Source organism: Lethenteron reissneri, chromosome 60 (genome assembly GCF_015708825.2).
Source record: "Lethenteron reissneri isolate LAM-NWPU_2019-01 chromosome 60, ASM1570882v1, whole genome shotgun sequence".
Lineage (NCBI taxonomy): Eukaryota > Metazoa > Chordata > Hyperoartia > Petromyzontiformes > Petromyzontidae > Lethenteron > Lethenteron reissneri.
In genome coordinates, this window is record NC_083838.1 from 878,149 (window position 1) to 900,005 (window position 21,857).

Sequence of the window (21,857 nt, forward strand, 5' to 3'; positions counted from 1 at the left end):
CGCCACTCCCACCCCCCCACCCCCCCCCAATCAAACGCCGGGGGTGCGTCTCGTGTGACACGACGACACTTGCCCGATGCCTAACTCGGCTCTCCGTCTCTGGAGCTCCCCCGTAAGATCCTGGGGGAGGCCAAGGAAGGAGGGGGGGGGAGAGACGGTGCCGGGCCGACCCCACGCCGCGCGCACGTGCCGTGTCAGAATCTCAAGATGTATTGCATTCTGCATAAATCCGATGAGCCGTGAAGCTCTTTCTCACAGACGTCCCAATGAGGGCGGGGCGGGTGAGAGGTGGAGGCAACAGGAACATCTGGGAGGCGACAGCAGCAGCAGTCGCAGTGACAACGACGGCTGCCAACAATGGCCCCAAGCTCTGCCAGTCCTCGACGTCTTCAGATGTTTTCGGCCAATTAACGAGGAGTTGTAAACGCGCGTGTTTGCCCGCCTTGTTCCGCCAACAGCAGTCGCCCCAGCAGCCTGGAGTTCAAGGTGCACCTAGCCTGGCACAAGCACCCTCGTGAGGTCACCGCCACTTTGCGGCGTGAACGGTGTTGGTGGTGGTTGTTGTTGTTGTTGCTGCTGCTGCTGGTGCTGCTGCTGCTGTGCATGACCGGGAACCATTACACTCTCTTGTCACCGAGCAGGGGACGGGGGGGGGCCTTGTTGTGTGTTCGCGTGCATCTCACTGTTCAGAGCGCCTCGCAATGCGGAGAATACCGTCATGGCGAAGACGATGATGACGACGACGATGATGACGATGATGACGACGATGACGACGATGAAGACGACGATGAAGACGACGACGATGAAGATGACGACGATGACGACGATGAAGACGACGATGACGATGAAGACGACGACGATGAAGACGACGACGATGTTGACGACGATGATGACGACGACGATGATGACGATGTGCGCACGTAGACGTCAATACCCCCCCAGCGCTCACCCCGTCCGTGGTCTCCGCCGCTCACTCGCACCAGAGGGGGGAGCTGGCGTCGATGTTTGCCGCCATGGAAAACAAATAAATAAAGAGCGAGCGAGCGAGTGGCGGTGTGGGGGGCAGAAGAGGGAGGGAGAGAAACACGACTGTGGGTTTGTGTCGGAAGCCTGAGTCAGCATCTGTGCGTGACACTGCTAACGACAGCTGCCGTCTGGGAGCCGTGCTGGAGGAGGATGGAGGAGGGAGCAGACGTCGTGACAGACGAATGCAGAGCTCAGACAACAAACAAGCTGCAAATGTGAGACGCCAACTCAGGCGAGCCCTGTGATCCCACTTCTCGTCGGAGCCGGGGCAGAGATGCACCACGTGGCACCACGAGACACCTGGTGGCACCACGAGACACCTGGTGGCACCACGAGACACCTGGTGGCACCACGAGACACCTGGTGGCACCACGAGACTCCTGGTGGCACCACGAGACACCTGGTGGCACCACGAGACACCTGGTGGCACCACGAGACACCTGGTGGCACCACGAGACTCCTGGTGGCACCACGAGACACCTGGTGGCACCACGAGACACCTGGTGGCACCACGAGGCACCTGGTGGCACCACGAGGCACCTGGTGGCACCACGAGGCACCTGGTGGCACCACGAGGCACCTGGTGGCACCACGAGGCACCTGGTGGCACCACGAGGCACCTGGTGGCACCACGAGGCACCTGGTGGCACCACGAGGCACCTGGTGGCACCACGAGGCACCTGGTGGCACCACGAGGCACCTGGTGGCACCACGAGGCACCTGGTGGCACCACGAGGCACCTGGTGGCACCACGAGGCACCTGGTGGCACCACGAGGCACCTGGTGGCACCACGAGGCACTGGGATCACGTGGTACCACGGGGTACCACGTGGCACCACGAGGCACCTGGGCTCACGTGGTACCACGTGGCACCACGAGGCACCTGGGATCACGTGGTACTACGTGGCACCACGAGGCACCTGGGCTCACGTGGTACCACGTGGCACCACGTGGCACCACGAGGCACCACGAGGCACCTGGGATCACGTGGTACCACGTGGCACCACGTGGCACCACGAGGCACCTGAGATCACGTGGTACTACGTGGCACCACGAGGCACCTGGGATCACGTGGTACCACGTGGCACCACGTGGCGCCACGTGGCACCTGGGATCACGTGGTACCACGTGGCACCACGAGGCACGTGCGGAGCGAGCGGTGGAGGTGGGGGGGGGCACCCTGGAGGTGACGCCGGTGGTGGCTCCGAGTTAGGCGCTCACACACACCCACAACAACAACAACCGCCATTCGCCACTAAGTGGCGGTGACGTCACCACGACGCTTGTGCCAGGCCATGTGCACCTTGAGGCCACGTGAAGTGTCGAACGCCCGCTGGCAGGAGGTCACGGGGCAGACCCATCAGGTGCCACGGGTCTACTGACCGAGATGACCGAGAAGTCTGGCTGATGCACAACCTGTGCTCCGTACTGTGCCAACTTGCTGTGCACACACACCCACACGCACACCCACCCACACACACATCCCACCCACACCCTACACACACCCACACACACACCCACACACACACCCACACACACCTACACCCCCACACACCCCACACACACGACACGGGCCCCGTGATGGGACCGCACCTGGGCCTCATGACCGGACCCGGCTACCGGACCCGGCTACCGCACCGTGCTCGTCCCCTTGCCATTCTCCGCAGCCGAACAACGCCGACCGCGCGAGCCGCGGGTCGGCCTGCGCGGTGCGGAGCGGCGCGGATCGTTGTGTTTTTTTCTCTCTCTTCACAGAAATGTGTTTCGCATTTTCCTGGTAATTCGTCAACTGTTTCCGTTCGAATGCCGAATTTCCAACAGCCGCAGGCAATCAATCTTCGTCACGGTGCCTGCCCGCGAACAGTTGGGGTCCTTTTTAGAAGTGGCTTGGCTCGCTCCGCCTTTGACGTACGGAAATCTGAAGTCGATAATTATTTATTTCATCCTCGCACAAGAAAAAGAAAAAAAACACGTGGCGGTGACGGCTACTTGCCTGCATGGCAGGAGAGCGCTTGGGAAAGGGGCGGGGGGGGGATGAGGAGCAGAAATAAATCTTGGGAATGGTTTGTTGCAACAACAACAAAAAGACATTTGTGGGAAGGAGATTTTTTTGTTTAACAATCTTGAGAAAGTGTTGATGACTCGCAACGCTCGGCGCGTCTCCTCCCCCCCCCCCCCCGAGCATTCCTGGCGCTCCCACCGACCTCGTCCGTCACGTCCGCACGCTAGCAGCGGAGCGGGCACGGCACTCGCCGCCGCCGCCACCACCATTCGTCACCACGGAGCTTCGTGCTGCGTGGCAGGGGCCACGTTGACAATGGAATTGTCATTTTTTTCCCCACTCCTGGCAGCCTCCTCCACCACCCTGCTTCCACCGCCCCCCCCCCCCCACCTCTAAAAAAAAAATAACCTTCCGCCCTCGCGCTGGAATTTCAACTATTTACATTCAGTGCATTTGGCGGACACGCACGGGGTGGGGGTGGGAGTGGGGGTGGTGGGGGAGGAAACGCGTTGCCCGAGTTGGGTTGTCCGGGTGAGCGGGGCACAGGGCGAGCGCGGCGCCGTGGTGGTGGCTTCGGCGGCGAGGAGGAGGTGGAGGAGGTGGAGCAGGAGGAGGCGGAGCAGGAGGAGCAGGAGGTGGTGGGATCGGAGTCCTCGCTGTGGCGTCCGCTCCCCGCCGCCGCCGCATGCACCTGGACGGACCGGGGCCTTCATGCCTGAGCCGTCGTGCCTGGGCCTTGGTGCCTGGGCCTTGGTGCCTGGGCCTTGGTGCCTGGGCCTTGGTGCCTGGGCCGTCGTGCCTGGGCCTTGGTGCCTGGACCTTCGTGCCTGGGCCTTGGTGCCTGGGCCTTGGTGCCTGGGCCTTGGTGCCTGGGCCTTGGTGCCTGGGCCTTCGTGCCTGGGCCTTGGTGCCTGGGCCTTCATGCCTGGGCCGTCTTCCCAGGGCCTTCGTGCCTGGACCTTGGTGCCCGGGCCTACGTCCCTGGGTCTTCGCCGGAGCCTTCGTCAGGCCCTTCATCCCGGGGTCGCCTCGGTCGCTCCTGGGGACACCTGCGCACGAAACGGCAGACGGAGCGGGAGAGTAAATGTGTCTCTACGAGTCGATGAACATCAATGTCAACATTCTTCTTCCTCCTGTGACTCGACCAAGAAGCCCGTGGATGAATTGAGACAACAAAACAGGATTGATGAATATTCCAAAAATTCATGCAACACAGGTTAACGTTAATCTGGGTCGCCTGGAACGTTCGTTTCAATAAATGGAATCACCGAATGTGATTGTGACAACAATTATAATAACCCCGTGTGTCCTGAATTTTGGGCCACCTTGTATACAAAAGGCAAAGCCCCCCCCCCCCTTATAGCCTTCTCAGGCTGTTGGGGCAAGTGCTGTTGGCGAGCGAGCATCTTATGAAGGCCGCCAGGGTGTGTGGTGTGGCCAACACAAGGCCGCCTTTGTCTCCCCCGAGTGTTGACGTTAAACTATTAAACTATTTTACTTGACCAGGTAAGGACCCACTGAGCTGTGAAGCTCTTTCTCAGAAGTGACCTGGCGATCGCACATGACGGCTCAACCAAGTGGCTCTCTCCCCTACCACGCCTCTCCCCCACTCTCTCCATGTCTCCGTCACACACTAAATGTTGCCTACTCTTCCACTCGTCTTCCTGTAAGAGACCCATAGACTCACACAGAGAGAGCCGTAGACTTGCCTAGAGACCCATGGATGCACACAGAGACCCATAGACTCACACAGAGAGAGCCGTAGACTTTCCTAGAGACCCATGGATGCACACAGAGACCCATAGACTCGCACAGAGAGAGCCGTAGACTTGCCTAGAGACCCATGGATGCACACAGAGACCCATAGACTCACACAGAGAGAGCCGTAGACTTTCCTAGAGACCCATGGATGCACACAGAGACCCATAGACTCACACAGAGAGAGCCGTAGACTTGCGTAGAGACCCATGGATGCACACGGAGACCCATAGACTCACACAGAGAGAGCCGTAGACTTGCGTAGAGACCCATGGATGCACACGGAGACCCATAGACTCACACAGAGAGAGCCGTAGACTTGCGTAGAGACCCATGGATGCACACGGAGACCCATAGACTCACGGAGACCAATAGACACTTAAGACGATGTTTTTGTATTTTTACCAGGCAAGGCCCACTACTGATCTATACAGAAGCAACAATGGCTCCTCACAAATGACAGATCAAAATAAAGTGGCTTATCGTCGTGTGGAAGTGTACGGCGGCACAATGTTGATTCCAAATGTGGAGGCAAAAACCTGGGAGGACCCCGGATAAAAATCCACGCCACCGCGGGGAGAGAGACACGCAAATTCTAAATATATAACAGGCGTCGGGATCGAACCCGCGACCTCCTGTATACCAGGCGAGGTAGTTAACATTTCGTCACCGTGCACCCTGTACTGCCGACTGCTGGTCATCTCGCAAACAAACGTGTACGACGCTCTGCCTAACACGGGTGAGAGGAGGTCGCTGCTGCAGGGCGAAAAGGTCGTTACTGCGAGGTGAGAGGTCATTGCCAAGGGGTCACAGGTCATCACTGCGAGGTGAAAGGTCATCGCTGCGAGGTGAAAGGTCATCGCAGTGAGGTGAAAGCTCATCGCTGCGAGGTGAAAGGTCATCACCTCGAGGTGAAAGGTCATCGCTGTGAGGTGAGAGGTCATTTCTAAGGGGTCACAGGTCATCGCTGCGAGGCGAAAGGTCATCGCTGCGAGATGAAAGGTCATCGCTGCGAGGTGAAAGGTCATCGCTGCGAGGTGAGAGGTCATTGCTAAGGGGTCACAGGTCATCACTGCGAGGTGACAGGTCACCACGAAGAGGTCACTGCTTCGGCTTGGGGGGGGACTACATTTTCGTGCCCCCTCCCCCCATTCCCCCTCCCCAATGGCGACTGCTGCATCCATTGGCCCAGCGACTCCTCCCAGAGCCACGTCAAGTTTCCCAGTTTGTTTGCTTAATCCTGAGCACAGCCTCAGGAGAGCAGGGGTCGGTTTCTGTGAGTCTATGGGTCTCTGCGTGAGTCTATGGGTGTCTGTGTGAGTCTACGGGTCTCTGTGTGAGTCTACGGGTGTCTGTGTGAGTCTATGGGTGTCTGTGCGAGTCTAAGGGTCTCTGTGTGAGTCTATGGGTCTCTGTGTGAGTCTACGGGTCTCTGTGTGAGTCTACGGGTGTCTGTGTGAGTCTACAGGTCTGTGTGTGAGTCTGCGGGTCTCTGTGTGAGTCTATGGGTGTCTGTGTGAGTCTATGGGTCTGTAAGGGAGTCTACGGGTCTCTGCGTGAGTCTATTGGTCTCTGCGTGAGTCTATGGGTCTCTGCGTGAGTCGTGGACTAACGTTCAGCATTGAAGCAAAGAGAAATCGGCGCAAAACAACCGTGGCATAGGACAAAAGAAAGGTCACTGACGGACATGCTGCCTGCATGTATGTAGTACATACATTGAACTTCTTTCACACCGTACATAGCCACCTGTGCTACTTGAAGTTGCGGGGGTGGAAGGACAACAAACTAAACACAAACAAGCAGTTCCAAAGAAATGAGTTTGCCAATCTAAATTATTATTTAGAAGTGCATGGCTCCAGTGGCTGCCGAATATTGGAAGAGCGTTCCAGACGGCCGCATCATCAACATCACCTCCATCACCACCATCAACATCACCTCCATCACCACCATCAACATCACCTCCATCAACATCACCACCATCAACACCATCACCACCATGAACATCAGCACCATCAACATCACCACCATCAACACCATCACCACCATCAACATCAGCACCATCAACACCATCACCTCCATCACCACCATCAACATCACCACCATCAACATCACCACCATCACCACCATCAACATCACCACCATCACCACCATCAACATCACCACCATCACCACCATCACCACCATCAACACCACCATCAACATCACCTCCATCACCACCATCAACATCACCTCCATTGCCACCATCACCACCATCACCTCCATCATCACCATCAACATCACCTCCATCACCACCATCAACATCACATCCATTGCCACCATCACCACCATCACCTCCATCACCTCCATCACCACCATCAACACCATCATCAACATCACCACCATCAACATCACCTCCATCAACACCATCACCACCATCAACATCACCACCATCACCTCCATCACCACCATCATCACATCACCACCATCAACATCACCACCATCAACATCACCACCATCAACATCACCTCCATCAACATCACCACCATCAACATCACCACCATCAACATCACCACCATCAACATTACCACCATCACCTCCATCACCACCACCATCAACATCACCACCATCAACATCACCACCATCAACATCACCACCATCAACATCACCTCCATCAACATCACCACCATCAACATCACCACCATCACCACCATCAACATCACCACCATCAACATCACCACCATCACCACCATCATCATCGTGCATGTATGTGCAGCACGAATGTCCAACTGCTTTCGCACCACTGTACGTAGCCACCGTGCTAATCGGAGGTCACTTGGGGAGGGGGGAGGATGACGCGAAACGCACGAAGCGGTTGTCAAGAGACGCGTTTCCACGCCCGACGCGCCGCAGCGTCTCAAGAGAAAGCCAGGGGATGTCGTGGCGGCGAGGGCCGCGGATCGAGGCTCACGGCGAGGCACCACGAGCCACATCGACCCTGCGCTCTCGAGCTCTTCGCCTGGGCAGTAAAGTGGTTAACAAAAAGAACGTTCTGTTGTCAGCCAATAAAAAGTGGCAAAACACAGCTGCGTGCGTTGCGTCTCCGCGCGTGCTGTGCGTGCTTGTGTCCGTGCGTGCAAGTGGTGGCAAAGGGGAATGAAAATCCAGAGCGCCCCAAGCGGATCAAAGGGGCCGGCGGATTTGGTGAACAAAAGGCGGGGCCGCGTAAAACAGCGATCATGAAATACCAATAAACGTGGAGCACGCTGCGTCTCACTCTCGCGTCTCTCCATCTCTTCTGTCATCACACTCCCATTTTATATCGCGAAAGGGCGGGGGGGGGGAGGCTAAAGTGCTTTCTGCTGCTGAGGGTACCAAACGGTGCCGTGTCCGACGCCCGTACGAGCGAGTGTCGCTGCCGCACCGGCAGCGCCGCCGCCGCTGCCGTGCCACGCCAGCTGGATCCCAGCTCACGGCCAACATCATGAGCACCTTTCACCCCCCCCACCCCCCCCGGGGCCCTCTCCCTAGGTCGGCTCGGCCTCGACCGCTTGCCGCAGAGAGCGCGGCCACAGACATCGGCGTGCGCGGAGGCAGAGGCGGCCCCGGGTCTTGCCACGGCACGGGACGTCGCGCCGGACTTTCGTAGTGGCGCCCAGCTGAACAAAACGCACTTGCCCTGGCGGTCTGCGGAGGCTACCTGGATTGAGGGGGGGGGGGTCCTTTAGCCTTTGTCTTTGCTAAAATGGAGAATGACGAAAGATGAATTCGAGATGAAAAAAACTGTTCTCTGTACCCCACCCCACCCCACGCGTTTAATTTTTTTAGGTCATGAGCAGTCGCGCCTCTCTCTCTCTCGAGCACGCAGCTCGCATTAGTCACGGCGCGACTGATTTCGGCTGAGAGAGGGAGAGGCGGGGGGGGGGGGGAGAGAGAAAAACATCCCGAATCCAACCTGACCTTAATTTAGCTGCCTCCGAGTTGTGCACAAAAAATTTAATAATTAAAAACGCCAAATATTTAAATGGCACAAAGATGAGCTCAGAGTGATTAGTCATAACGGGTGATACGGGGGGAGGGGTGGGGGTGAGGGGGGTAGTGGGGGGCTGCCTCCATGACGTGTTCATCGCTCTCTACATTACACCTCAATCCACTGCTGGATTGAGCCCCCCCCCCGCCGTGTTGATCCTGGGGGGGGGGCGGGGGCGGGGGTGGGGGGGGGGGGGTAGCCTGTGACGTCACCCGAGAGGCGGCGTCGTGGGCTTCGCGTGGAACTCATCCAGCAGTGGATGGGGGGGGGGGGCGGCTCGACTCGGCTCATCACCCCTCGCTCCGCGGGTCGGTAAAGCGAGCGCCGCTCTGTGCTGAAGTGAGAATGAGAATCAGCATCTGTGCATTCATGCTGCAGGAGGAATCCGAAGAGCTGTGAAGCTCTTCTTCTTCACAGGTGTCCTAGTCGGGGCACGGGCTCAGAGCGTCACGACCACGAACAATGCAAGAGGTCACCAGCGGCCGTCCTGTGGATAGGCTCAATGGGGACAAAGACAAAGATCCCCCGTATAGCATGAACAGACTGCAGGGGCAAGTGCTGTTAGCGAGTAGCACCTGTGAAGGCCGGCACTGTGGCGCACGAGGGGGTGGGTGGCCAGCACCACGCCTGGCCGCCTTTGTCTCCCCAGTGGCGATGCTTACTACACACCGCACCAGGTACTCATTTGAGGCCGAGTCGACTTAGGAGAGGGCCCATGACCGGTTCAGATGTTCGTCGCCGGTGTTGGCTGGCCGTGAGTGGGAATCGAACTCGGGTCGGCGGGTTCGCAGCGGAGTGCGCTAACCGCTGCACCACCGCTCCCCACTCAATGTGGACTACACAGCAGCATCAGCAGCAGCAATCATCGCCCGCGACTGCAACGCCTGGCAGGACCCTCCTGCACAAACAGTCTTGAGACTCGGCCAGGATTTCCTGGCTAAACATTAAAAATAAGAGGTAAATAAATAATTATTTACATATTTTTTTTTATCGAGTGGCTTTTGTTTGAGCAGGCAACCTCTGGGCCAGTTTCGACGTTTAAAGTCTCATCAGCAGTGTCAGGCTCGTTCACTATCAACTGTGAACTCATTTTTATTTGACCAGCGAAGGCCCACTGAGCTATATAGCTGTTTTGCAGAAGCGACCTGGCCACCATAAATGATGGCTCAACGAAGTGACTCATCATCATCACATGGCAATTTATAGCAGCAGCCAAATACGCGTGACGTCATTTCTAAACGTGGAGGGTAAAACTGGAGGACCCAGAGAGAAAATCAGCACAACCATGGGGAGAGAGAGCGTGAGAGACACGCAAACTCCAAATATACAGCAGCAGGCGTCAGGGTCGAGATCAAACCCACGACCTCCTGTACATCAGGTGAGGTAGTCAACATCTCCTAGCCACCGTGATGATGAGAGAGAGACGCAAACTCCAAATATACAGCAGCAGGCGTCAGGGTCGAGATCAAACCCACGACCTCCTGTACATCAGGCGAGGTAGTCAACATCTCCTAGCCACCGTGATGATGAGAGAGAGAGAGAGAGACGCAAACTCCAAATATACAGCAGCAGGCGTCAGGGTCGAGATCAAACCCACGACCTCCTGCATACCAGGCGAGGTAGTCAACATCTCCTCGCCACCACGAGGCGAGGAGGGCCTCAGGGAGGCAAGGCTAAACTGGGACCCCACGCGGTCATCACCGTCAGCCCCTCCCACTTTTACATAGACACGCCCACTCAGCCACCAGCGCCACCAGCGCCACCAGCGCCACCAGCGCCACCAGCGCCACCAGCGCCACCAGCGCCACCAGCGCCACCAGCGCCACCAGCGCCACCAGCGCCACCAGCGCCACCAGCGCCACCAGCGCCCCGTTCAACGCAACGAAATGCCCCACGCGGAGCGTCACAATGGAGCGTCACAATGGAGCGTCACAATGGAGCGTCACAATGGAGCGTCACAATGGAGCGTCACAATGGAGCGTCACAATGGAGCGTCACAATGGAGCGCGTAGTGTCACAATGAAGCACAGAGCGTCACAATGGAGCGTCACAATGGAGCGCGTAGCGTCACAATGGAGCGTCACAATGGAGCGTCACAATGGAGCGTCACAATGGAGCGCGTAGTGTCACAATGAAGCACAGAGCGTCACAATGGAGCGTCACAATGGAGCGCGTAGCGTCACAATGGAGCGTCACAATGGAGCGTCACAATGGAGCGTCACAATGGAGCGCGTAGTGTCACAATGAAGCACAGAGCGTCACAATGGAGCGCGTAGCGTCACAATGGAGCGCGCGACAACTCCGCCCCGCGTGTGCACGTGCGCTAGGAGCGGCGGTGGCCGAGCGGACGAGCCGGAGCAAAGTCCGTCGGCCCACGTGGGCCGGGACACCGGAGTGGTGGGACAACGGTGGGCGCGTTCCGTTTTGCTGCAGGAGGCAGAGCGCCGCGTCCCAGCCGCTGTTTGACTCGTTTCAGGCCGAGTAGACCCAGCGGCGGGATGTTAATTCCCTCGCCCGGTACGCAGGAGGTCGTGGGTTCGATCCCGACCCTGACGACGCCTGCCGATATTTATTTGGAGTCTGCGTGTCTCTCTCCCCGTGGTCGCGTGGATTTTTCTCCGGTTTTTCCCTCCACGTTTAGAATCAACGTCACCACGCGTTTAGAGAGTTTGTCCACACGACGGTGATGATGCTGAGAAGCCGTTTGTGTTGAGATATCATTTGTGACGACCAGGTCGCTTCTGAGAAAGGGATTACACAGCTCAGAGTGGACTCTACCCGGTAAAATAACAAAAATAGTTTCATATTTTAGTTTGATTTGGCAGTGAGCAGAATTGCCTCTCCCCGCTCTCTGTGGTGGTGGTTGGGGAGGGTAGGGGGGGGGTAGGGGGTGGGGGGTAGGGGGTGGGGGGGGGTAAGGGGGGGAGGTCGTGGGGAGGAGGGGGTGGGGGCACTTGGGGGGGAGTGGGGAGGAGGGGGAGGGGGGGCCACGTCAAGAGAGATTGATGAAGAGCTCCCCACTCGAGACTGGAATCCAGGCCACGTCCCCCGGGTGGGGCCCCTGCCAACGTCACCGGACCCCGATAATCGCGAACGTCCACGCGTGGCGCACACACGGAGCGGGGGGCGGGGGCGAGGGGGCTCCCCCCCACGCCCCCCCCCCTTGTTTACCCCACCGGAAGGGCCGATGTTCTAGAGTTACGTCTGTAGACGTCCGTCAACACTTCCCGACAGGGCGCTCAGCTCCGACGCGTTAAATGTCACGCAGAAAACAAACGCCAAATTCAACGATCTCTCTCCTCTCTCTGTCTCCTCTCTCTGGGTCTCCTCTCTCTGGGTCTCCTCTCTCTGGGTCTCCTCTCTCTGGGTCTCCTCTCTCTCGCTGTCTCCTCTCTATTTATGGGGGGGGGGGGGGGGGCGCGGCGAAACATTTCGCCGCTCGATGAGCGACGAGGTTCTTCAGCTTTGGAGAGGCGCAGAAACTAAACGATCAAACTATCAAACTCTTTTTTTTATTTTGACCAGGTACGGCACCCACACTGAGCCGTGCTCTTTCGCAGAAGCGACCCTAGCGATCACAATTCATAGCAGATCACCCAAGTGGCTTGTCATCATCATCGTCATTATTATCATCATTATCCTCATCATCATAATCTTCAATCATCATTATCATCATTATCATGATAATCATTATCACCATTATCACCATTATCATCATTATCATCATTATCATCATATCATTATCGTCATCACCATTATCATCATTATCATGATCATCATTATCGTCATCGTCATCATTATCATCGCATGGAAATTTTAACCAGCAGCCAAATACTCCAAACGCGTGGGGCTGGCTGCGTTGTGGTCGGACAGAAAAAGCTTCTGCCGAATCTTTCTTGGCAAAGCGCAGAAGTTGTTTCTCTTTGAAAAATGGCAGCGGCGGCGGCCACGATAAGAGAGCGGCGACCCCGCGGCGGCACACAGAGAGCGACACACAGAGAGACACACACAGACACACACACACAGAGACACAGAGAGAGACACACACAGAGACACACACAGACACACACACAGAGACACACACAGAGACACACACAGAGACACACACAGACACACACACAGAGACACAGAGAGAGACACACACAGAGAGAGTGGCACACACACAGACACACACACACAGAGACACACAGAGAGAGACACACACACACAGACACACAGAGAGAGACACAGAGAGAGAGAGACACACACACACGCAGAGACACACAGAGAGAGACACACAGAGAGAGAGACACACACACAGAGAGACACACAACAACAACAACAACCGCCATTCGCCACTAAGTGGCGGTGACGTCACCACGATGCTTGTGCCAGGCCAAGTGCACCTTGAGGCCACGTGAAGTGTCGAAAGCCCGCTGGCAGGAGGTCACGGGGCAGACCCAGGTGCCACTGGTCGACTGACCGAGATGACCGAGATGACTGGCTGATGCACCACCTGTGCCCCCTACTGTGCCAACTTGCTGTGCTTTAGCCACCCGGCGCTCCGCTCGTTGTTGTGAGCGTCGCTCCTCCGCCCTCCGTTGTTGTTGGAGGGCGACTGCCTCCAACTGCCCAGTAGCGTTCTTCACAAGCCTCCACAGAGGCCGATTTTGACACCGCTGGTACCAGTCATCGGCAAAGTCCACTCAGCTCCACATCCTTCTGTACCACATCACTCCATCTCTTCTCCAGGCCGTGCCACGCCCGTTTATCCCCCTCGATCCGGCCGAACAAAAGCTGCTTAGGAATGCGGTGGCTGGACATGCAGGCAACATGACCCAGCCAACGCAGCCTTGCCTGCCGGAGGAGCTCACCGATGTGACTTTTGTCCAGATCTTTCAAGGATTTGTGAGCTCCTCACACAATCCAGCATGGTTAAACTCAGGATGGATCGTAGGCAAGCCAGCCTAAATGTTTCTAACTGGCGAAGATGCTCCACTAGGGGGGTCCACGTTTCGCAAGCGTAGAGAAAGGAGGGAATGACTCTGGCCGAGAAGACCCAAAGCTTTGTGCAGAGCGACAGACCAGGTAGCTTCCACACAGCGTTACGCAAAGGATGCAAAGATAATGCCGCTCGACTGATTCGGAGTGAGACTATCTGCTGTTAAACCGAAGCCGGTTATGAGCACACTGCCCAGGTATGGGAAACTCTTCCCTCTCTCCACAACTGCCCCATCACTGATTGGAGTTGTGGGGGTGGAGTGTCCGATGGTACAAAATACCCAGGCAGGTGCTTCGTTTTGGTGGGGCTGATGGTGGCACGCTCCAGTCTCAGCAGCAGCATCTCCAACTCCTCCTCTGAGTGAGCAGCAATTACCAGATCATTGGCATACATAACATGGTTGAGCAATAGAGAGCCATCCCTTGACCGCACCCAGGCATCGATCAGCCTCCCATTGTATCTGTACCAGATGGAAATTCCTCTGGTACAGCTATTGAAGGCTTCACGAACTACGCGGTTGAAATAGATGTTAAATAATATAGGAGCCAGAGGACATCCCTGTCGCATCCCAAGGTGTTCAGGGAATGGCTCCGACCCCTGACCACGTAGGTCCTTAATGATCGTGAGCAGAGGGTCAGGGACTCCGAAAGCACAAAGAACAACCCGGAGGCCAGGCCTACTGATGGTATCATAGGTCTTGACCAGGTCAATAAAGCAGAGATGTAGGTCTTGTTGGAATTCCCTACACCTCTGCTGTAGCAGAAAGACAGAAAATATGGCATCTGTGCAAGACCGCCCTTTCCTGAAACTGCATTGGGGCTCCGCAAGCCTCTCCTCAGCGTGCCTAACAAGGCGATGTTGAATAATCCTTGCCAGGACCTTTCCCGGCACACTCAGGAGTGAGATGCCCCTGTAGTTGTTGCAGTCTGTCCGGTCCCCTTCTTAAAGAGGGGGACCACCAGGGCATCCTTCCAATCCTGCGGAACCCGTCCGGTGGTCCAGACTGTTATGATGTCATGTAGGGCAGTCTGTGCACAAACGCCACCCTCCCTCAGCATTTCGCTTAGGAGATTATCTCTGCCCGGTGCCTTTCCTGGTCTCAGACTCTGGAACGCCTTCAGTACTTCCTCAACAGATGGCACTTTAGCCAGCCACTCACAGGGGGTGACTTCTTCCAATATTTGAGGCACCGCAGCCTCAGCAGGGTCATCCCCACTTCGTGCCACGTTGTTATCCAGGTTGAGGGATGTCCCCTCCCCCAGGACCTCACAGAAATGCTCAGCAAATCTGCAAACCTGTTCCTGGGGGTCGGAGATTGGATCACCGTTCTTTCCCCTAATGATGGTAATAGGTGTGGCGCTACATGTTACTTTCACACACATTCACACACTCACTCACACACTCACTCACACATTCACTCACACACTCACACACTCACTCACACTCACTCACACACTCACACACTCACACATTCACTCACACACTCACACACACTCACTCACGCACTCACACACTCACTCACACACTGACACATTCACTCACACACTCACTCACACATTCACTCACACACTCACTCACACACTCACACACTCACTCACACACTCACAACCTCGAGCTCCCGAATCAGACACCCGCATGGGCGGCGAACTCACGGTCAGAGCGGCCCCGGGGGGTTGGTCTGGTGGTGGTGGGGGTGGTGGTGGTGGTGGTGGCAGATTGTGGAGTCGCGCGGAATTCTGGCAGCGGGATGTGAAGTGACACGTGACAGACTGGTGTGTCACTGCCTGGAATTGACAGATGCCACACCTCTGGGGAGGCGCTGTTACCAAACACCGATACTGACCTGGGGGGGGGGGGGGGGGGGGCTTTGGTTGGTTGGTGGGGGCGGCAGGGAGCGTGGGGGGGAGCCCGGGGCCCGACTGACGTTCGCATCAGATCACTGCCGAAAATATAAACAGCTGTGCCGCGCGGGCGGGAGGGCGAGAGCCCTCGACGGCTTTCTTCGTGACCCATGAACTCGTCTCTCGCGCGTCCTCAACAGCCCACAGCCACCACCCCACTCCTCCTTCTTAGACCGCGGTGCTGGTTGTTGCTGACCGGTTTTTTTTTGGGGGGGGGGTTGTTGGGGGGGGGGGGGCAGGGAAGGGAGGAGGGGTGGAGGGGGACATTGCTTAGCAACCGTTGTGTTGTTGTTGTTAAATAAAAATGGGACGTGACGCTCGCTCTGCGGTTTTGAGTCGAACATGTTTTTTTACACAAAACCACTGCGAGGGATTTACGGGGGGCGGGCGGTGGGGGGCAGGGGGGGGCAGGGGGGGCAGCAGGGGGGGGTGTAAGGAAGCTGCCCCGGTGCTTCTCGACATTTCTGGGCATGCGTGGCGGACAGCGACAAACGTCAAAAGGAAAATAAAAACCCTTCACCGGACACCGTCGCCCGTCTTTGCAATGACTTCCGCCGCAGCGTAACATCAGCGCACGCGGACCACCCAGCCCGCCCGCACGCCCGGCCACCCCGTCCGTGCCGCGCCGTCACCGCCACCGTCACGGGCACCGGGCCACCCACAGCCGCTCCAGGGCTCAACGGACCAGAGGCGGCCCTCGCCGCTCTCGGCAAACAAATCGAATCGTCGAACTAAACTGGGAAGGAATGTTGTTTTGTTTGTTATTGTGAGCAGGCGAGGCCCACCACTGAGCTGCCGCGTACACGTTGTTCAGAAGCGACCTGGCTGTCGCGGGTGATAACTCGACGAAGTAGTGGTGGCTCACCACCACCATCATCATCATCCTCGCCGCGTGGATGTGCATAGCGGCAGCCAAACACTCGAAACGGGTGACGTCGAGTCTAAATGTGGGGGGATAAAACCGGGGGTGTGGATGGGGGAGAAGTCCAGGAACGGCTCCGGACGTCAATGAGCCCTGGCCGGGGATCGAACTCGGGTGGGCGGGTTCGCAGCGCAGTGCGACCTGGCAATCACAGATGCGGCGCAGACGAACGCAGAGACACAACAACAACACAACAACAACACAACAACACAACAACAACAGCAGCTGTCGTTCGCCACTAAATGGCGGTGATGTTAGCGCAGCAGTTGTGCCAGGCTAGGTGCACTCTGAGGCCACGTAAAGCGTGGAAGTCTCACTGCTTGACAGGAGGTCACGGGGCAGACACAGGTGTTACGGGTTAGGTGACTGACAGACAGAATTTGACAGACCAGAACAATGCAAACCCAGCCAATGTCCATCATCATTACCATCATCGCACCTCCGATTGGCACGGTTGGCTGCGTACGGCGCGAAAGAAGTTCTACGCGCGTACGTGCATCCATCATCATCACCAGGGGCAGGCAGTCAGTCAGGGAGGGAGGCAGACGACGCGGAGAGAGAGAGAGACACAAGACGGGCCCGCCCTGCGCGTAGGGCCACCACGACCCTGACAGGCGCGGAGAGGCGCCACTCCTGGAAAGCGTTCCAGAGGTGCGCGGGAGGGGGGGGGGTAAAGGTGGAGAGACAGATTGACGATGCGATGGGATGACGTGCTCCGTGTTGGGGGTCCGGGGAGGGGTGGAGTGGGGAGGGGTGAGTGGAGTGGGGGGTGAGTGGAGTGGGGGGGGAGTGGGGGTGGAGTGGGGGGGAGTGGGGGGGGGGGGAGTGGGGGGGAGTGGGGGGGTGGAGTGGGGGGGTTGAGTGGGGGGGTGGAGTGGGGGGGGGGAGTAGGTGGGGTGGGTGGGTGGGGTGGGTAGAGTAGGGGGGTGGGTGGAGTGTGGGTGGGGTGAGTGGGGTGGGGTGAGTGGGGTGGGGTGGGTAGGGTGGGTTGAGTGTGGGTGGAGTGGGTGGGGTGGGTGGAGTGGGTGGAGTGGGTAGGGTGGGTTGAGTGGGTGGAGTGGGTGGAGTGGGTGGGGTGGGTGGAGTGGGTGGAGTTGGAGGGGTGGGTGGAGTTGGGGGGGTGGGTGGAGTGGGTGGAGTGGGTGGGGTGGGTGGGGTGGAGTGGGGTGGGTGGGGTGGAGTGAGTGGGGTGGGGTGGGTAGAGTAGGGGGGTGGGTAGAGTAGGGGGGTGGGTGGAGTGTGGGGGTGGGTGGGGTGAGTGGGGTGGGGTGGGTGGGGTGGGTAGGGTGGGTGGAGTGGGTGGGGTGGGTGGAGTGGGTGGAGTTGGGGGGGGTGGGTGGAGTTGGGGGGGTGGGTGGGGGGGGTGGGTGGGGGGGTGGGTGGAGTTGGGGGGGTGGGTGGAGTTGGGGGGGTGGGTGGGGTGGGGGGGGTTGAGTCACGTGCTCGGGGCCTGGCGATGCTGCACTGAGTCTGCGGTGCAGAAAAAGGCCACGGCCAGACGAGCTGGAACCGGCAGGGCGATGAAAGAAGATGGGGGGAGGCAGGGAGGGGGCAGGCGAGGAGGGGGAGGGTGTTAGGTCGGACAAAGAGAGAGAGGGGGGGGGGTAGATGTGGGGGGGTGAATGTGGGGGGGGGGTGAATGTGGGGGGGGGGTGAATGTGGGGGGGTGGTGGTGTGAATGTGGGGGGGGTGATGTGGGGGGGGTGTGAATGTGGGGGGGAATGTGGGGGGGTAGATGTGGGGGGGTGAATGTGGGGGGGGTGAATGTGGGGGGGGGGGTGTGAATGTGGGGGGGGATGTGGGGGGTAGATGTGGGGGGGTGAATGTGGGGGGGGGTGAATGTGGGGGGGGTGAATGTGGGGGATGTGAATGTGGGGGGGGATGTGGGGGTAGATGTGGGGGGGTGAATGTGGGGGGGGGGGTGAATGTGGGGGGGGGTGAATGTGGGGGGGGTGAATGTGGGGGGGGGTGTGAATGTGGGGGGGGATGTGGGGGGTAGATGTGGGGGGTGATGTGGGGGGGGATGTGGGGGGGGGGGTGTGGATGTGGGGGGGGGGTGTGAATGTGGGGGGTGGATGTGGGGGGTGGATGTGGGGGTGGATGTGGGGGGTGGATGTGGGGGGGATGGGATGTGGGGGGTGGATGGGGATGTGGGGGGGATGCTGGTAACACCGAGAGAGGAATGTCGCGGCGACGTCGCGCGCGGGTGCCGGCTCCTCTACCCCCCCCACCCCCACCAACCCCCCACCACCGTCACCGCCCCCGCCACCTCGCGGCCACCGGCGCCTTTGTCTTAGAGAGGGGGGGGGGGCGAGAGAGGGGGGGGCGAGAGGCGGGGGGGGGGGGCGGAGAGAGGGGGGGGGGCGAGAGGCGGGGGGGGGCAAGAAATGGGGGGGGCGAGAGAGGGGGGGGCGAGAGAGGGGGGGCGAGAGAGGGGGGGGGGGCGAGAGAGGGGGGGGGCGAGAGAGGGGGGGGGCGAGAGAGGGGGGGCGAGAGGGGGGGCGCGAGAGGCGGGGGGGGCGAGAGAGGGGGGGGCGAGAGAGGGGGGGGCGAGAGGCGGGGGCGAGAGAGGGGGGGGGGCGAGAGAGGGGGGGGGCGAGAGAGGGGGGGGGGCGAGAGAGGGGGGGGCGAGAGAGGGGGGGGCGAGAGAGGGGGGGGGCGAGAGAGGGGGGGGGCGAGAGAGGGGGGGGCGAGAGAGGGGGGCGCGAGAGGCGGGGGGGCGAGAGAGGGGGGGGCGAGAGAGGGGGGGGCGAGAGGCGGGGGCGAGAGAGGGGGGGGGCGAGAGAGGGGGGGGGCGAGAGAGGGGGGGGGCGAGAGAGGGGGGGGCGAGAGAGGGGGGGGCGAGAGAGAGGGGGGGGCGAGAGAGGGGGGGGCGAGAGGCGGGGGGGGGGCGAGAGAGGGGGGGGGCGAGAGGCGGGGGGGGGCAAGAAATGGGGGGGGCGAGAGAGGGGGGGGCGAGAGAGGGGGGCGAGAGAGGGGGGGGGGGCGAGAGAGGGGGGGGGGCGAGAGAGGGGGGGGGCGAGAGAGGGGGGGGGCGAGAGAGGGGGGCGCGAGAGGCGGGGGGGGGCGAGAGAGGGGGGGGCGAGAGAGGGGGGGGCGAGAGGCGGGGGCGAGAGAGGGGGGGGGGCGAGAGAGGGGGGGGGGCGAGAGAGGGGGGGGGAGAGAGGGGGGGGCGAGAGAGGGGGGGGCGAGAGAGGGGGGGGCGAGAGAGGGGGGGGCGAGAGAGGGGGGGCGAGAGGCGGGGGGGGCGAGAGAGGGGGGCGATAGAGAGGGGGGGCGATAGAGGGGGCGATAGAGAGGGGGGGCGAGAGAGGGGGGGGGCGAGAGAGGGGGGGGGGGCGAGAGAGGGGGGGGGCGAGAGAGGGGGGGGGGCGAGAGAGGCAGGGGGGGGGCGAGAGAGGGGGGGGGGGGCGAGAGAGGGGGGGGGCGAGAGAGGGGGGGGGGCGAGAGAGGGGGGGGGGGCGAGAGAGGCAGGGGGGGGGGCGAGAGAGAGGGGGGGGGGGGCGAGAGAGAGGGGGGGGGGGCGATAGAGAGAGGCAGGGGGGGGGGCTCGCCCCGAACCTCTCGCGCGCTCGCGAGGTCGGCGCGCCACCGACTCGTCACGAACTGAGCAAATAGACACGTGACGATTTACACGCGTGTCTCACGTGTTTATATGTGTGTCTGTGTCTCATGTGTCTCATGTGTCTCATGTGTGTATATGTGTCTCATGTGTTTATGTGTGTCTCACGTGTGTATATGTGTCTCATGTGTTTCATGTGTGTTTCATGTGGGTGTTTTTACGTGTTTTCATGTGTTTTGTGTGTGTGTCTTTTTATGTGTTTTCATGTGTTTTGTGTGTGTGTGTGTTTTTATGTGTTTTCATGTGTTTCATGTGTGTGTATGTGTTTCATGTGTGTGTGTTTTTACGTGTTTTATGTGTTTATATGTGTTTGTGTTTCACGTGCGTGTGAATGTGTTTCATGTGTGTGTATGTGTGTATGTATGTATGTGCGTGTGAATGTGTTTTGTGTGTGTGTTTTATGTGTTTTAGGTGTGAGTGTATATGTGTGAGTGGGGAGCGGTAGCGTAGCGGTTAGTGCTCACGGCCAACACCGGTGACGATTATCTGAGCCGGTCCTGGGCCTCCCCTAGGTCGACTCAGCCTAAAATGAGTACCTGGTGCGGTGTGTAGTAAACATCGCTACTGGGGAGACAAAGGCGGCCGGGCGTGGTGTTGACCCCCCACCCCTTCGTGTGGCGTGCCGGCCTTTACAGATGCTACTCGCTAACAGCACTTGCCCCAGCAGTATGTTAAGGCTGCACGGGGGATCTTTGTCTTTGTCCCCGCGTTTTTATTTTCGTGCCGTTCCCCGTCTCTCGCTTGGCCGCAGTGGGGGAGGTTTTGGGGGGGGATGGAGGGGGGCCAGGGGGGGATGGAGGGGGGCCGGGGGGGGATGGAGGGGGGCCGGGGGGGGATGGAGGGGGGCTGGGGGGGATGGGGGGGGCTGTGGGGGGGGGGTGCTCCCCCCGCCGTGCCAGCACGCGCGGTCCGAGCGGCCGAGTGCTCGAGACGCAGCTGCGAGCGGCGGGGGCTGACGGAGCGTCGTCCATCATCCGTGGCGCATTTTTGGCGATAATTTTGTGTTTTTCCACGACTTGCCTGGTCGGTGTCCGCACTCGGAGGAAGGCGCTCCCCCCCCCCTCTTCTGCTGACCTTGCCGAGAGAAACACGAGCGAGCCGACGGCACCAAACACCACCACCACCACCATCATCGTCGTCGTCGTCGGCAAGACGAAGATTTGCTCAGCGTGTAGCACTCGGCAGGGGCCCGTCTCGGGGCGAGTGCTGCTACCGTGAGCGAGGGGCACCCAGCACCACGCCCGGCCGCCTTTGTCTCCCAAGTGGCGACGTTCACACACTGCGCCCGGGTGGCGGCAGTGCTTCGTTTGAGGCCGAGTCGACCCAGAAGGAGGCCCCGGGTCCAGGCTGTCGGTGGCCCGCGAGCCGGGAGTGGACCTCGGCCCCCTGCCGCCGCAGCCACCAAGAGCGGCTCTCCCATCGGGGCACCGCCCGGAGCCACCCCCCTCCCCCGCAGTGCCCCCCCCCCCGCAGTGCCCCCCCCCCCCCGCAGAGGGAGGCGTGAACTGGAACAACGCCACTGGAGAATTTGGCCGCTGCTATGAATTTCCATGTCAAGGCGATGATGATGATGATAAGCCGGCGGGTTCGTTGAGCTGCTATCACTTGGGATAGCCATGTCGCTTCTGAAACAGAGCCA

At 59.6% G+C, this 21,857-nt stretch overlaps 1 protein-coding gene across 1 annotated transcript in view; it reads right to left on the reverse strand.

Annotated features, from left to right (window-relative positions):
* Positions 1-1,911: 1,911 nt before the first annotated feature.
* Positions 1,912-21,857, reverse strand: part of LOC133357822 (teashirt homolog 3-like) — a 37,687-nt gene continuing 17,741 nt past the window's right edge. Inside the window, exon 2 of the mRNA XM_061575963.1 lies at positions 1,912-4,077. The gene's annotated coding sequence lies outside the window, so the exon portion shown is untranslated. The remainder of the gene's footprint in view (positions 4,078-21,857) is intronic.